The 17,800-nt window shown below is 41.2% G+C and overlaps 1 protein-coding gene across 1 annotated transcript in view; it reads left to right on the top strand.

The window, feature by feature from the left end:
* The window catches only part of MAP1B (microtubule-associated protein 1B), a 64,268-nt gene that overhangs the window by 30,976 nt on the left and 15,492 nt on the right, over window positions 1–17,800 (top strand). Inside the window, 1 exon segment of the mRNA XM_009884271.1 lies at window positions 14,388–14,470. The gene's annotated coding sequence lies outside the window, so the exon portion shown is untranslated.

The following is a 17,800-nucleotide window of genomic DNA, read 5'->3' as shown; positions in this document are numbered from 1 at the left end:
GCTGATCATATGGTTACTCAAGAAGACAAGCCTGTGCGATGTTTGCACTGAAAAGCATCACAATATATTCATTCCTAAATAAACACCTTTGTATTTGAATCCATGATTGTTAAAAAAAAAATAATTAAGGATTTGTGTAGTTAACAATTAATTAAAATTCTCTATTTTTTGGCTACAAATATTCAAATGGAAAATAAAAACACATGTTGTTCTCAGTGGGGGAGAAAGTGTCAGGAGAATAGATTCATAGCATCTTACAGATTAATCTCCTCAGCAGAGACTGGTCTGTGCATGTGTCGTGGAAGCAGCTTTCCAGTTACAGGGCACCAGGTGGTCACCTATGGTTGATTTAAGAAGCAAACACTGCCACAAATGCTATTAGTAGTGTGTAATGAGATTAAGTCCCCATAGTTCTTGCAATATCCTTGAGGTTTTTTTCCTAAAGCAGCACAGGGTTGATCACCACCTCTTAAACAATGAAGAGTTTAATCTTTCATTGTTGTATGCGCATAACTCTCGTTGGCATTAATAGGAGTTAAGCATGCACATAAACGGAAGAATAGACCTTAAAGTTTAAGTAATCATGGCATGCTAAAGGTTTGCAAAGATTTCACAAAGGACCAGGCCAAAATTCTAAGACTATTCCCACGGGGTCACATTAAGTATTTTCAGAGTTTTGTATTTTTGAGGCATAAAGGGTGATTAGAGATTCCAAAATAACAATGAAGATTTAGGAAAAGGTGAGAAGATTTAGCTGCAAGAGACAGAACCTGAAGCAGAGTTTATATTTAATTAAATGTTTTTCCTTTCCATGACAGGGTGAGCTTATACTTTCTTTCGGTTTAAGTTTGTGATGTGTACTGAACATTGTGGTGGACTTCTTGGGAGTTTGGTGGATGTTTATCTAGTTAGAGATGACACAGTTCTCCACAGCAGTTCTTGCATATGCAGGAGGAAACTATTTCACTAGCTGGGAATTCTATGCTCTCCTGTAGAGGCTTGCTCTGGCTGTGTAAGCAGAGACGATCCTCTCATTATGTGTCAGCAAGAGTGGTCCTCTGCTCCTCAGCTCAGGGGCATCTGCTTCTTCCTAGAGAAGAAGACTGGGAGTAGGAAAGGGCATCAGAAATGGTAACTCAAACACTTGAAGGTTAAAATAGGTGTTTCCAGAACTAGATCTGTTCCTTAGTTATTTTTCCATACAGAACTTGGTGCAGGGAGAATTTCGTACAGAGCCAGTAAAGAAAAAAAAATAAGCCAAGTGAGACTCCTGATGGCTTCTGGAGTCTGCCCACTTTGTCATTTAGCAGGCCAGCTTTTGCTTTCATACTGGCTGGTTCATTGATTTCTGATTTCCAAACCCTTTGACTTCTGTTAGTGGGTATTTTTTTCTTGTATCGTATCAGTGGATATGAGGTATCACTATTTGTTGCTCATGCATTTCTTTTTGATACTACAGTGTCCATCACTGATTAGGGTAATGGCTTTGTTAAATTTTAGAGTTTAGGTATAAAAAGACACTGCCTTTTCAAGATAATATTAGGATATGAGTTTGTATTTTTCAGTCTTACAAGGTAGTACAATTGGTTGTACTTAAGCACATCATCAGAAAATTTAAGGCCAAAGACTGGAGGGACTTCTTTATGGCTTGTTTTAATTCCAGAAATGAAAGCCAAAAGAATGTTCCCTTTGTGCTGAAACATCTAGCTGGCAGGTGCACTGTCTTATTTTCTTCTTTGTAAAACCTGGAATTTATTGATAGTACTTGCCTGTATTGTACGCAGAGGCAAGTGATTTTGTATTACATTTGCAATCTGTATAAAACCATCACAGTGGAGAATTGCATACATCCAGTAACGAATCGGAAGGGGATGAAGGCGTCTTGAGGCTTTCAAGTAAGCCTGGCTCTTGGCAGAACAAGATCTCTGCCTTCAGGTAGAACAGTTGCTCTGCTCTTTCAGACCAGGAAAGTGGTTGCTGCTAGAATAGGACAGTGAATTCACATCCAGAAATTGATTAGCAACACTGCTTATCGTCGTGGCATTTTTTCACTGACTATATATAAAGCAAAATAAAAGCTTTGGGCACGTTGTCCCATGGAGCTGGGAAGCTGGATGGTTTCCAGGGGAAAAGCTTAAACCTGGTTCTCATTAAAGGCTTACAAGCAGAGCATCTTGTTAAGTTTTGCAGTGGTTGCAGAGGATCAGGGATATTCCACAGCTGGTAAATTAGTTTATGGTAATAATACATTTAACAGAACAACGAGTTTCTAAAGCATACAAAGGTAAACCCAAGTATTAAAAAATGCAACTTTTTCACTGTAATACAGCTATTATGATTATGTGATTTGTTCAGGAAACAGCAATAAAGCTGTGATGTTACTTGTGAAAGAAGAACATCACAATTCTTCAAAGAGCACCACTAGGAAAGTTATGTTTAAGGAGGTATTTTGGTAAAAAAAAAAAAGGGATTGTTATTGTACATAATAAACATTACAGTACAAATATCAAGGGTAGGTTATGAATTGTGTTTTTTTTCCCAAGAAAACTTATTAATTGCCAGACTGTAGGAAGATCCAACAGTAAATAATTTTATATTTTATAACTGCAAAGTTAAGTGCGGAGACCTGGAGAGCAAAGCTCCCTGCAACAGCCCTTAGTTCTTGCAAACAAATCTGTCATTCATTATTCATGGACAATGAAATCCTTCTCTGACTGGAACTAGGACAAATGATAGAAATTATATATAAACTGAGCAACTTCAATAAATACATGTCAAAGAAAATGTGCTTGAGGGAAAGAATGGATTCCCTATGTGTGAAATCCCTACAGGTTGTATTGACTTGTCTGACTTTCGACAGAGGTGGCAGATGAACTTAAAACTAAGCTGCATATGCAGTAATGACCCCAAGACCAGAAATATCCCCCAGAGGATTTTAATTGGAGCTTTGGTTTTGGCTTCAGCTGCTGTAGTGATGAAAACCCATTAGTAAGTAAGCTGTGGCAATTTGGAAACATTAACAGAGGCCTTCTGAAATGATCAAAATTCAGACACTTCTCCCTGAAGGGAGGGAGTAAAAGACTAAAAAGTCTTCTGAAATTACTTTTTTCTGAAATATTTGTTTTATCCCTTTGGTGCATGTTTTGCATGTACATCAGCTTTTCCCTGATGCTGCTGTGCTCCATTTTCCATGTGAAGGTGGGAGTTGCGGTAGAGTGCAATGAAGCATCTGCAGAGTGCTGCAGAGAAAAGAAAAAAACTCTCAGTAAACTTCCCTTCCCTGGCAGTCGGGATGGTGAGGGTAGAACGGTACAGCCAGGCACTGCAGCACAGGGACATAAAATGGAAGGATGCAAAAAGGAGGTTTTAGCAATGGCAACATTTGAAGGAAATAAAGTACATTTAACTGAGGTGTTTTAAAAAAAAAAAATAAATCAAGAAGGGTCTTGGCTATCTGCTCAAATTCCATTAAGGAGAAACATAGTGCTGATGTTCCCTATCTTGTTTTCAACAGCAGATATTTATAATCAAGAACCTTTTCTGTTCCTCATTGAGCTCATGGTAATTTTCCTTTGGAGTGCACTTGGATTTGAGTTAGACACTATGTTATTTAATGCAGATTGGCACAATTGTATTTTATTATAAGAAGTAAATCTGATGTTTGTTTTCCATAAAAAGCAGCCCTTGGAAAAAGTCCCAAACACTTTTTCTCTGATGCATAAATTTGCTCCGGATCTTTAACAGCCCGGTAAATGGTTTTGTTTGTAATGTGATATACTAGGTACTTGGTATAACAAAAGAACACTTAAGCTTCTAACCAGTCCTGTGAATTATGATATATGGTGCAGTGGAGTCTGAGGTAATGAGCCACAGAGGTATTGAGAAAGAAGTAGTATTTTTTCCAAATAAGACTTTATTTGGCTATTTGACAGTTAACACCAAGTTGGGATGTGAAAGAGAGATTCCTTTTCTGAATAACTGAGCAAAGTTGAAATATCACATTGTGGGGACTATTGCAAATAAATTATACTGGGAAACGGTCTAGTCTTCTCAGGATTATTTTAGTTTCTGAGTCCAAGATGTTTTCCAGTGGTAAAAGAAGAACCTTCTTTCTTTCTAGACAGAGAAAGTTGTTTCTGGAAGAGGTCTGTTGTTGCGCGGCTCTCTTTCTCTTCCCTGGTTCATAATACTCCCAAATGCAGTCTCAGATGAGGACTTTCAATGACCTTCAGGACTGATGAGTCAGCTCTGCATCACTGCAGTCTCCCATCGTGGTGTGTATTGGCTGCCAGTTTCTATGCAGTACTGGGGCAATGTGCTGTGCAGCTGAAAACTAAAGCTGCAGATCCGGAGGTCAGTTCTGCAGCGTACCATAGAGCTGCCCTTGCCATTTTCTATGCATTTAAGATTCAAGGGTAGGTGAGAAATTAGTGTGAGACAATGGAAGGATTACAGCCTAGACATAGGGCTGACCGTAGTATACATGCTATTAATTTACTAACTAGCTGTTAGCAGCTTTTTAGGATTATTACTTGTAATGGAGATGTGTAACTCAAGACAACTGCTTACAAAGAATCTCACATGTGCATACCCGCCGGCCTCAAGTTCATGAAGTACAAAAACTAAGACAGGAAAAGAATAAATTGCTTTGCTTTTGCCTAGATAGTCTCAGGAAAAAAATTCTCATGAATTTCAGTGGTTGTTGGTTTCTGTTTTCTGTTGCCGTTGGTAGCTAGAGTTTCAAGATCTGCAGTGATAACATTTGTTAAATAATATAGGTCTCTTCATAGCCAGGCAAGTGGTTTATGGAAGAATTTTAGCTCTGGGAAGCGGTTAAAGGTGACTTAGGGGGTCCGTCTAAAAAGATAATCCATTATGCATAGCTTTTTAAGTAGTCAGTATTTTCTAATGCACAACATAGTGATGTACCTTGCAGAACTAAAAGGACTATGTAGCTGCAGCACTCTGGTTGGCTTCTAAAGATTCAGGTTTCTGTAATGACCACAGGAATTGTTTCCTTATCTCTATTTTATGGGGTTAAAATCCTTTCACACCTATCAGATGTGTTCTAAAGATAAAATTCATTGTGAAAGTAGCTGCTCAGAGATCAGTGTCTCTACAGTTTTAATCTACAAAACCAATACATGGAAATATTCCTAAACAAAATTAAATTACACATTTCAGGAAGCCACTCTGAACTGTGCATGTTTTGGAGGAAGATCTTAAGTTTTGTTTGCATGGAGCATTAATAAGTGCTACGTATTGCCTTGAAAATAATGGAAAAGGCTATACAATTTATATAAAAAGGCTTCAAGTGCAAAACAATTGAAGGCTAAGACATAAAGATACGTACAAAGACTTCCATGTTGATGAGTGCAGCATTCTTCTAAATGTCTCTGAAACCTCCTGTTTCAGGGTTGGAAGGGTGATTCCTGAGGGAGATATGATGGCTTTAGGTAAATGAATTGTTGATGAAAGCCCACGTCAGACACTTGTGGTGGGATGGTGTTTTTTTTTCTCAAAGCCGCACTGACTACAGCCATGCTATTGAACAAGGCAGTTCTCGTGACTACACACAACTGCATGACCCTCTTCCCTATCTTTCTGCCCAGATATTAGATGGCTCTGCTCTATAAACACTCTTTTTTTCCTTGCTATAATTACAGGAGCTCATTTCTTGGAGTAGGGTCATAAAGCTGCACTCACCTGTCTGCAAAGCGTAATTCCAGCTGTGCCAGTTCAGATTTATGTCTTTTGCTTGCCGTCCTGTCACTGAAATTACAGTGCTGCCAAATAGTGGTGGACAAGTCTTCTGGGATTTGAGCTTTATCCACCAGGTGGATTGTAAATTACATAGGTCAACAGAAGAACAGAAATGGCAGAGTTCAGAGACAGCTATGCCTGACTGCATCGATGATTAGACATCAACTGAGGAAGCAAATACTGCTGCCAGAGACTGGCTATCTCTACAACAACTGCTTAGGATAATGGGTAGTTAGTTCCCCCAGAAATATGAAATCTTAGGTGTTGGGAATAATTGGTTATCATAGAATGGATAAGGAATGTTTGGTTTCCTAATTAAAGAAGTATTCCAATAATTAAAGACAGTCACTCACTTCAAGAAGGTTTGTCTTTTTCCTGTCAGTAGTGAATTTTAATGCTCGATAGCAATAACTTGCAGTTGAACTCATTGAATAGATTGGTGCTGTTGACTGACTACTGGATATATTTTTCCTTAAGCAAAGTCAAGGGTGAACCCATTTATCAGGAGCATTGGATTCTACTACTGTTGCAAGTTCAGTACATAAACAGGAGATGTATTCTTGTTCTCTCTGACTCTGATTTTTTTGAGGCCTTCAGCAATCTTGGTTTTAAATTTCACTCCTGTCCAGAGTCTCAGTGAAATTGATAATGAAATCCCTAAGGTACTTGGTTCAGTTTTTGTGGCATGTCCCCTTATTGGCAGATAAGCCTGGTTTAGTAGGCATTAAAAATGTAATATGTAAACTATTATTGTTATTGTGCTTTAGACTGATTTGCTTCAACTTCTTTTTCAGAGTACTTTTTGTGGTACTACTTTGTTCAGAAGAGATTTTTAATGCTTTAGCAGTCCTTCATAGAGCCCTGAAATTGTAAAACACCAAGAATTATGTGAAAAATACTGTTTTTGAAGTTGGGGAATGACAGTTGAGGGTAATAATTTGCCCCTGACAGTAAGAGATGGGAGTGAAAAGCCAGCAGTTTGCTTCCACTTGATAAATGGCTGTATCTTGGCAGCAAATTAGATGTCACAAAAAGTTGGCAAATAGTACAAGAAATCAACATTTAGTGTGAAAAGTTGATACAATTAGTCTGTTGATCAACAGGGTGTGCGAAAACATGATTTAATGCCTTGGATTTACTTCAGGAGATTTCAGTGGGAATGAGTCACAGAACGGTGATGTCCCCTGCCAACCCCTGTAGTTCGTGCAGCAGCTCCTAGCGCAGCTCAGTTCGTAAGTCTGCAAGTATTAGAGATTAAAGTTTGAGGCAGAAGATATGAATCCAGCTATGAATAGCAGTGCAAACAGGTCGGCTTGCTTTCCCTCACTGCTCCTCAAGAGTCCTCAGCAAGGACGAGTGGACTGGGTTCATGTACAGTAACTGGAGGCTGAATCTTGCAGTTACTGTTCAGGCTGCATCATCATCTTCTGTCTAGCCTTCCACTTCCAGGGCTCTATTATTACCTGGAAGTATAAACCTAAATGAGATCTGACAGATAAGGACTTATCCACAAACCAAAATGAAATTATATGCAACTAGCCTTATTTAATTAAACTTGATCTTAAAAATCCTAAAATACAATATGCTGCAGGACATTGCCTCTCAGGACTTGTAGTTAATAAATTGTTGCAAGCCGGATGTGAGCAAGAAAAAAACGTTTAACTATCACCAGGTTGCAGCTGAACCATATGAAACTTGAATGTGAATTCCATGTATGCAGGGAAAGGGAGAAAACAGGGATTTATGCTTCCTGCAGAGTCACAACCCAGTTCAGTATTCCAGCAGATCAGATGCAAGAAAGATTAACCTAACTTTTGCAGAGACAACACATAATTCTCTGTAAAAAGCACACAACATTAGACATGAATCTGAACTAACCATTGTGTTCAGAGCAAGCAGGTTTAAATAACTGCAAGGAAAACAGTCACACTTTGCAGTCGGTGTCACTCTTCCGAATCTTTGTCACTATCAGAGGGCTCAGCAATGTTAGTGGAGCTGACTTTTTGTTCACAGCTGTCACGCCAACTCAGCATCCTAGCAGGTATGGATTTTATTTTCACCTAAGAATGTGTAAAGTACTTTGATATTCGTACATATATAAGAGTTCTTGCTGGAAAAAAGGATTATACCTTCCTTGCACCCAGCTTAAATTCTAGAAGTCATTGGGCTGAACGGGGCCCTGGAGGCAGTGAATCTTATCTTCTCTGACGTAAATGGAGTTATGCCTGTGTTATGCACTTGCCATCATGTCAGCTAGTTACAAGACTAACTGATTAGCCTCTACAGCCCTGGCATCACCCACAGGGCTTTCAACCTGTGCCTGGAAGAGGCTTTCTGAAGCTCTGCTCTTGTAGCCCAGTGCCTAGACGTTATGCTCCATCAAGTCTGCAAATCATTTTCTTCTTACTTGCAGATACAGAACTCCAGATTTTTACAACATCAGAATTTGCTTTGTCAACTCTGTAAAACCCACTACCTTGCTTAATATTGTGCACTCATCCACTTAATAAAGAAGGTGAAGGTGATGGAGTGCTCCATATAATTTACACAAGATTTCTTCAGATAATTAATAATCTGCTGTAAAAGGCAATCTTGATCGTTTCTCCTTTGTCTGGAATTGTTGTTGCAATGTAGTACTTCCAGGTTGACAGTGGGGAGGTTTGGGGGCTAGTCACAATCACAGCATTATTTGACAATTTATGCCCATTGGCTTCATGTTGAAAATAAAGAAAAATAGATTTTATTCAGTTAGTATAAGAAATAGCAACCATCAGATGACCAGTCATACAGAACTCGGAACACACTGTTGATAACATAGAACAACCATGCTGAACACAAGGTTAACATGTCTTTTTTGGAAGACAAAGTTGAAGTCCCCACTAGAAAAAGGTGAAACAATGAGCAGTCTGAAGTTATTTAAAATGTATGGGTTATTGCATTACTGTTGGCTAGGGAAAAATCTCCTTCATTTCCAAAGGAATTTATTGCTTTAAATATATCATGTCCAAGGGATATGATAACCTTCCAATCACCTTCAACAGACATGGAAAATCTGAAACATATGTAGTTGAGATGATTTTTGAACATCAGTTATTGCTTTCCAGCATAGTGGCTGACACACCCCAATACTGTCTTTCAGATTCTTATCAGCTCAAAGAGCATGCTCCATCTAACCTCTTGTCCAGTGGTGAAGACCTTTTTTGTGTTCCTCAGGCTATTTATTACTTCTGGTTTGCTAAAAGCCTATTTTCTTCTCCCAAATAATTAAATGTGAAAGAGCATCTCATTTGCCCATGCCTTGACCTCTAGTGCTTGGATGTATAGAAAGAGAGTGTGAAACCCCTCTTCTCTTCCTCCACCTTGCCTCCAAGCCACCTGTATAGTCACGTATACGACATCCTTAGCTGGTAATATTTTTCAGTCATCCAGCTCTTGCGTACCATGGATGTAAAGACAGCGAGGACTAAAGCTTTTAAGATGTTACTGCATGTGGATATCAATAGACAGGGCATCATCCTAGGCAGGAATTAAAAGACACCAAATCTTTCCTGCCATCTATACCCCAAAATGTCAAGGAAAAAGGTTGCACGTTGCTGCTTCTCAAACCAGTTTTGCCCTGTTGGGAAAATGTCTTTTCCTCAGTGATTTTATTTGTCTGTTAATGGCATCTTCTCAGAGTTGAAGAAGGAACTCTAGGAATGGATATTTTATTTTGGAGGATTTTTCTCCTCTCAGTGCCCAGAAATTTCTCCATGAGACAGGGGCAGCTACTTGCAAGTGGACAGCACTGAACCTTTCAGGTGCAGAGAGTTCACTGCCTAGTTGCGGGTTGTGGGAAGTTTCCTTAGCAATCCTTGCAAGCTGTGCCATCTGCTAGTGCCACCGAGCATGGTGACTAACATAACATGGCAGTCATGTCTCCTGACAGAGAAACAATACTTTAAAGTTCTCTACAATGACAAAGAAAAGATGGTTAAAGTTGCCAAAGTGCTGTGTTTGAATGCTAGCTCAGGTGTCAAAACAGTCATCACCTTCAGGAAGGAGGTATTTTGCCATCTCCTTTCCAGCCAAGAATCATCACAGGAAAGATTTACCTGCTTCCTCTGCGTTTACTTTGTGTGGGAAAGGCTGTCCTGGTTTGAGGTAAAACAGGACCAACTTTGTTCAGTAACTTTGCTTCTTAGCCTCTTCTAACTACTGAAATTAACTACTATGAAATTAACAGCAGAAACTGTTCACTGGCAGAGTGGTAAGACCTATGTTTATAGTTGATGCCAGGGAACGGTATGCAGAGAGGCTCCTGCTTGTACTTATTGCTATAACACCCAAGGGCAGATAACTGGGTTATGTTCCCCATTGGAGGGGCGGAAGCGGAAAAGTGTTGAGGGATCACACCTGTGGGGAGGAGGGGACAGGACAGGTGACCCAAAACTGACCAACAGGGTATTCCATCCCATCTGCCTCATGCTCAGTATAAAGCTGAGGGATCAAAGGCTCAGCCTCTTTCTTCAATGGCCAGTGTCTGAGGAGGACTCTGTTTGTCTGCCTTTGATCTCGATCCCAATCCTGAATCCAGACCTGGAATCCAGTTCCTGTCCATCACTGAGTCCAGTCTGGGACTTCCCCAGTGCCAGCCGGTGATGTGATTGTCATCCTGGGAACTTGATACAGCTTTGTATATATTTCATTATTTCCTTTTTATTTTATTATTAATAGTTCATTAAAGTAGTTTAATTCCTTCTAAACTCATAAGTTGCTCTCTCTCTCTTCTGCCTGTCTTTGGTGAGGTAGCGGAGAGCATCTGTCGTTCTGCCCAGTGGCCAGTTCAGCCCAAACTACGACGATGGAGTACTGGTGGAGCGAGTGAGTGCTGGTGTCCATGTGGGGTGGTGGGAAGGGCTGATGGGAACCCCTCTGCTGAGTAGCTTGTCGCCTACAGCATGCACCCCTATGGACTGGCATTGCAAGAAGTGTGTCAGCCGTGATCCTTGGTTAAACAAGACCTGAAGGAGGGCTTGCTGTCTTTTGCTTGCCATTCATTTACACTTTGTGTTTGCACAAAATTAAAATAATCACTGTTAAAAGTGAGCACCATGATCATGCTGCTTGATTGTCCTGGAAAGATCAACTGTGTAAGTTAGAAATCTGTTCAGTCAGTTCTCTAGGAAATGTTACTGACACCATCCCCATCTCAGTAATCCTACTACAAATGTCATTGATACTTTGCCAAGTAGGGGAGCAGTAGGATCCTATGGCCATAGGAACTGGGATGATGCATGTGGAAATCACCCTTTAAGCAACTGTCACATGCTGTTTACTTCTCCTCTCTATTCTGGTTCTGAATCAAACAGCTGCCAAGACTCTTTATTTATATCTGTTTTCAATTTGAAGGTTTACTTAATAAAATCAAGGATGAGCAGATCCTTAGATTTCTTCTAGACACAGTATTTATTTCTGAAAGTCTTTAGATAGGCCTTCGACTTGCTTGCCAGAAACTGTAAGCAGGTAAAATCTATCCACCCAACCACTTCTGTGCAACCTGGATGTTTCTTCCTTTCTTGCTTTCATCCTCTGACATGGCACAGAAATGTTCTGTCAAATGTGTTGAGATGGGCTGCAAAAATCCAGTAGAATTAATTTAAAGCAACCTCAGATCTTCTACATGAGTCTCAGTCCTCCCACACTGTCTGTAGTTTAGCAAGTTGCGGTCTTGTGCCAGTTTGTGAAGTGCCGTTGCTGCTTTCTGCTCCCACACTGTGATAGTTCGATTCTGTTTGATAAAACTGTTCTGTGGGAGACTTTCATTCCTTCCAGCTGAGCATCCCAGAGCATCAACCTGGGCAGCGAGCCTGTGTTGCTCTTACAAAACTGTAAATAGTTTAAAAAAAAAGACTTTTTTTTTTATTATTTCTCAAGCAGCGACATGTGAACATGTTACTGATATTAGCAAGTAGCCTCAAAACTTCTCACACGGGATGGCAGCCCTCGTAGTGACATACACCCTGCCAGCGCTGGGTCCCCACCCTGTATGATAAGCAGTAACACGTGTTGATGCTGAGGCAGTCACGCATGCAGCCTTGAACAGCCACCGTGTACATGGTGCAGACCTCTGCGCTTGCCTCTGGAAATCAGTCTCAAGTCGCATGAAACCATGCAACCACAGGAGCTGGGTGTCTGGTCCATGGGAGCATAGGGCGTGAGTAACCACCACTGCTGCTGATCAGCGGGAGTTGTGGCTCCTCAGGTCAAATCCCTCCCAGCTACACAGACAAATGACTTGGAGCAGCTCCAGTGAAGTCCAGAGTGCTTTGAATCAGGTGGGCACTATGCATCTTTGTCTAACTTTGCAGGTGGGTAATTGCATATCTTTTCTACCTGTGCTTAATGTGTTAATGTCTAATTGTATATGAGGCTTAGTCTGGCCTGAAGCAAAGTTTGTGCTCTGTGTCACCAACTATTAAGTGAGAAATTTCTGTGGAAGCTTAAGGGTGACAATGTCTTTTGTTTCCTTACCAACAATTACAACTAGATTCAATAAAATCTGCCTAATCTCTTCATTTGAGGGAAGTCTGCAGACTAACTAAAATATCAGATCACAGAGCATCTTCTGAAGGAGTCTGCGGTAACAGAGCGATCTGGATGTTTTATTGAATGTAGCCTTATACATGCATCCCTGTTAGGCAAGGAAGCAGAGCTATAAAAATAAATTGAATTACAAACAGTGATGCCAGAACTGGATGCTGCAGAGGGAGACCTCCTCCCCTTCCGTAATACACAGTCTGTCCCTGTCTTTCAAGAAGTATAGCAAAAAGAATGCATGTTAAGAAAACTAGGTTTCTTCAAACAAACTAGATTATTATCCACAGGACTCTAGGCACTGTCATGCACAGGAGAATAAACTGCAACCCCATCTCACATTTTTACTTGAGAACATTATTTTTTCCCCTCCCTGCTCCTTCACTGTCTATCATTTGGTAGTAAGCTCTTAGGCTTGTGAATACAGAGCTTCCCCAGAGCAGCAGCAGAAGATGCAGTGCATTGTGAGCTCGGTGGGCGAGGAGGAGGAGGGCATCCCTGGTGCAGGGAGGGCCGGTTGCCCAGAGGGGAGACCTCCTCCTGCCCCGAGGGGGGCTGTGGGAAAGGCTGCCTGCCCACCACCCCAGGCTGCCCCCAGGCCGCCCGGGGCTCTCAGGAACGCAGAGCTCCTTTCAAGCATGACTATTCTCGGCCTCGTTATTTTACTTCTCTTTACAGGGCGGTTTTTCTCCATTGGCAAATAGGTGACTTGTTCTGTGTTCCTCATACTTCCTTTTAAGCACAATTAATTATTTTAATTGATTAAAACTGCGCTGAGCAGTTTGCTCAGAAGAGACAGCTCTTCTGGTTTTTTGGACTAATTACCAGTCTGGATTTCTGAATGACAATACGGCTGCTAATTAATCTCACTGCAGTTCTCACAAAAAGAGACCCTGATAAGAACTTGCCAATTAACATAAGAAAGAAAATAAAATGTCAAGAGTCCTGTTGTGTTTTTCTGGCACCCACTCCCAGTCAGATGAATATCACTATTAAATAAAGAGACAGACTAACTACCAAGTACGAAAGCCAGTGGGCTGCCGGGCTGCTCCAAACTTGCCCAGACATTACTCATTCAGGAGCTCGCTGTTATTTGTACGCCTGTTCACTCATGTTGCCCAACATTGCCTGCTACGGTTTTGTAAGCCAGAGGACGATGAAGCAGGGCAGCACAGCAAGTGTCTGACCGTCCCTGTAGGGAGTTTCTCACAGTGTCCCGATGTTGATCACCATTAGCAGAAGGCTAATGGTGATCAGCATTGGGAGTTGTTGCCAAAAAGGGGAGTTTTGGCAGGGTGGGTCCCAGCTTTCACCTGGTTTGTCTGGTGCAGCCAGGGACCTGGGTGCTGCCGGGCTCAAGAGTGCTCCCCCAATGCGCGACAATGGAGCACACGAGTGTGGTGTGAGGTGGTGCTTCTGGTGGTGGTGGGCAGCGGGGAGACCCCTGGACTCCTTTGCTTGTCTCACAAATTGTGCTCGTTAGCCGTGGTGGGCAGCAGCGGCATATGGCCCGAGTATTCACTTTGCTTCTTGCAGGGGAAGTTTGCAGCCCAAGCTGACTTGCCTGGTGGTACAGCTAAGCCACTAATAGTTCCTGGAAAAGCTAATGTAAAACCACCTGGGCATGTTACAGGACTGTGTAATCTCAGCTGTATCTGTGGTGTGGTTATCTCCATGAAAATAAAGGGCCAGACGCTCAGCTGGTGACAGTTACTCCAGTCCCTGTTCCGCACCAGTTCTGTGAGACCAAGGTGAGTTACAGGGACTCCTCTGGACAGGGGGAAGGGACAGGACCTGGTGCTGTTGCCAGTTTGTTTTCATTATGTGGAATTTTCCAGAGCAGTATTTCTGGCCCACAGGACCACATGCCATGGCTGTTTCTGAAGAGATGAGCAGTACAGCAGTTGCTGTGGCAGGTGTGTGATGCTCTGGCTGACCAGAAAGCTGTCGCACAGTGGGACATGCAAAATGGGAACTTCTTTTTATAAGCATGCTGGTTGAATTTAATTTTTTTTTTTTTTTTTTTTTTTTTCTCTCCATGCTTGCAGGTCAGAAGATTCTTCACCACAGAAGTGATGTCTTAGAAACTGTGGTCCTGATCAATCCCTCAGATGAAGCAGTTAGTACTGAGGTAAGCCAAAAATACTTCACTGGATGTGTCATAAAAGCTCCATTAAGTGGACAGGATGAGAGCAGTGAAGTGATGTAGTTGAGATGATTCTTGAGTATCAGTTACTGCCTTACAGTTTAGTGACTGACAAACCCCAACAGTGTCTTTCAGAGTCTTAGCAGACTCAGAGCAGGTCCTAACCATGGATGAAAGGACAGGTTAGGAGAAAATATTATGAAAAACATCAGCCATCCCTTGATTTTTGCCTTGGTTTTCCAGACTCCTGACAAAACATCAGAGGCATACAACGGAAACATACCTCTGATCCCAGCACTCCTTTTCTCATAACGCACCAAATTCCCTTCTTGATGAAGTAGAGACAGCTGTGGTGAAACTACATCTGCTTTTCTTCTGCTTCTCCATTGTTTGGTAGCTCTGGATGCCTATTTTATACATGAAAAAAAGTGCCTGAAGGTGCCCTGAGACAAATTTAGGTCTTTGAGAAGAATTAACAGCTATATGGTGGTGACTTCAGGTTGATCTATCTGTCCTTCAAAAAGCATATGACATGATCAATAGACTCTGGAGAGTGCCCCAGAAGAGGACTGCCAATTCCTTATGATCTTGCTAGAGTAGAGTCAAAGAACTGAGCATGTAGCTCCAAGAAAGAATTGACAAATTTAGCTAGTGAGACTGAAGGTTGAAAAAATAGGGATAATTGCAGCAAGTGCTGGGAAGCATTGACGTAGTACCATTTCTGTTGGGAAATGAAGCAGCTCTGCTTCTGGTACCTAGTGAAAAATAAGTCATAGTAAACACACACAGGAGGAAGGACTCCAAAACAAATTAAATTCCTGAAATTGTAAAAGTTTAAATAAGTAAGTCACCTTAGTTAATTCACTTAGTTAAGTCACCTTAGGTCATTCACTAAAAAACTATAGCTGAAAGTCTCCTACAGGGCATTGGAGCTACTTGGTTAGGAACAAGGGGGTCAGCTGGATAGCAGCTCTTGATACAATCACACATTCAGAGTAAAAATCTATAAAGTGCATGCGTGTGGAGGCGGGGAGAGCCGAAGGAACTGCCAAAGGTAGGGAAATGCCGTTTCTTTCACTGTTGCTTATCGTACCTTTGATGGATGATCACATGGAAGAACACAGTCTGAGGCCCATTAATGGCTTCTGAACCCTGGCTTTACTCCATTGGATCTGGAGGATGTTTGGCTAGGTCACTGTTAATTTCCTCTCACTAGATTGAGGGAGGCAATCTTTTCTTCACTTTCATCTTGCCAGACTGGTCACAGCCAGAAGTTACAAGCTGAGATTTACTTTGGCTGACCAAGTAAGACTCTGACTGGACACAAGCCAGAAAAAGACAATAAGAGGCAGCAGAATTAAATTGGAGGTTGGAATAGACATGCTCGGTTCATCATGGCAAATAGAAAACTTAGTTTCATATACCAAGAGATTTCCCGGTTACATCTGGGGAGACAGTGATACAGCATGGAGTTCTTACTTCACCAGAAGAGGAACTTGAACCTATCCATTCAGGAAAAACCAAGGAAAATTATATTAAAAAAAAAATCCTGCTAATCTGGCTGGTAATAGTCATGCTGGTGGTAGTCCGAGCATGTTTCTGTCCAAAGCTCCTGTCGCATTCTGTCAAATGCCAAAGTATCTCCCAAAAGAGAGAGCCCCAAAGGGAGAGGGCTTGTAGTTTCCCAAAGAAAACAAGTTTCTGAAACCCCCATCAATGGTTACTTCCTTCTTAAGAAGACCCCGCTCTGTTGCTTTAACACTCTGCAACTGCACAGAAAGTCTGGGAAACTGCTGATCTGTTGATGCTCCCGACTCTCTTTACACTCCATCTTTGCCTCCATTTTGACTGAGGCTACATCTTGCTGTTTGCTTCATTCAAGCAGTTTGGGACTTCAGCAAATGGTAAAGCTGAACAGAATCATCACCTTGCAGTATTTCTTCTGAAATGGAGCGGTCTGGAATTCAGGAGATTGGTAGTCCTTCAGGAAGCCATGATTATACCCAGACACAGAATTTATGTGTCTCTCTAAAGTCTTTCACCTGTATCATACATTACGCTCTGTAATCTGCAAGCATTTATTTACTTTTTTCTTGCCCTAGTTTGCTAGCTCTGCAGAACCTATTTCATGACCAATTAATAAAATAGGTTGAAGGCAAATTATATGACACCCGCATATCAGTGATTCACAAGTCAGGAAATAATTTTGCTGTTGTGAAACTGGGTGAGTTTACACATAAGTTGGGAGACTGCCCAGCACTGCTGCCAGGAAAGAGAGAAAACACAGAAGAGGAAGCCAGTCCTTTTATAGCTCAAATACAGCTAAAACAGGCAAGATTTGAGCGACACACATCAGAGAGCGGCTGCACTTATCTATATTTTTGTCTCAAATAGAAATAGTGACACTTGATTCAGCAAGGATATTGCTGAATTTATAACTATTTAGTGCAATTGGTGACAGACTGTCATTAGCCCTGTGTTTATTTAAGAGAACTTTCTGCAGCTCAGCATCAGGGTCACTTATTTAATAAAATAACGATGAAAATGTGGTAGAGTTGGGATCTTGTTTCACATGCATACTCTTCACTACTTCTTTTCTACTTGCACTGAAAACGCAAGTTGTTCAGAAGAGATTCAGGTCGAGCCTTCCGGGCTCGGCCTCCTTGGCGTGAGCAGGAGTTATTTAGAACAACTGATTGCTTAACCATCAATATAAAAAATTGAAGGAATAGCTTGCTAGGAGAGCTGAGGTGATTATGTCATCTCCATGGAGATGGAGCTTGGATGCAATGTCATGTGGAGTTGTTCCAGACGGACTCTGCTCATTTAGTTTAATACATGGATAGCCTTGTTCTGGAATCACTATGCTGGTTTAACTTAATTCCTCCTTAAACAGAGGAATTAGCACACTTGAAATTCATACCTTACCTTAGGCTGAATGGATTTTTTCGTGTTGGACAAACTTTTGAAGTATTTGCAAAAAAATTACTCAACAGTACAGAATCTTACAAAGGTTTTGTTTAGTTTTGTTCTTAAATTTAAGTTGAATCCAGCCAACAGAGGTATACTGAATATATGGATTTCTCTTAGCATGCAAGTAAATCTCCCCCTGGGGAGAGAAACAGCAATTATTAGTGGCTCTAGTGAGGGTCAAGTAAAGTAACAAGCTTCTACTTTAAAGTAGTTAAGAGTTATTTCAAAATGCAGAAGAAGGTTATTTCTCAGTAGCAAGCTCATTTATGCTATCCAGCATCCACTTAATTTACTACTGTATATTGAAAAAGGTGTTGGGCTCTCACACAGTAGAAACTTACA

This window comes from Charadrius vociferus, unplaced genomic scaffold, assembly GCF_000708025.1.
Source record: "Charadrius vociferus isolate BGI_N301 unplaced genomic scaffold, ASM70802v2 scaffold183, whole genome shotgun sequence".
Taxonomy (NCBI): Eukaryota; Metazoa; Chordata; class Aves; order Charadriiformes; family Charadriidae; genus Charadrius; species Charadrius vociferus.
Note: the sequence above shows the minus strand (reverse complement) of the source record. Positions and strands in the feature narration are given on the sequence as shown.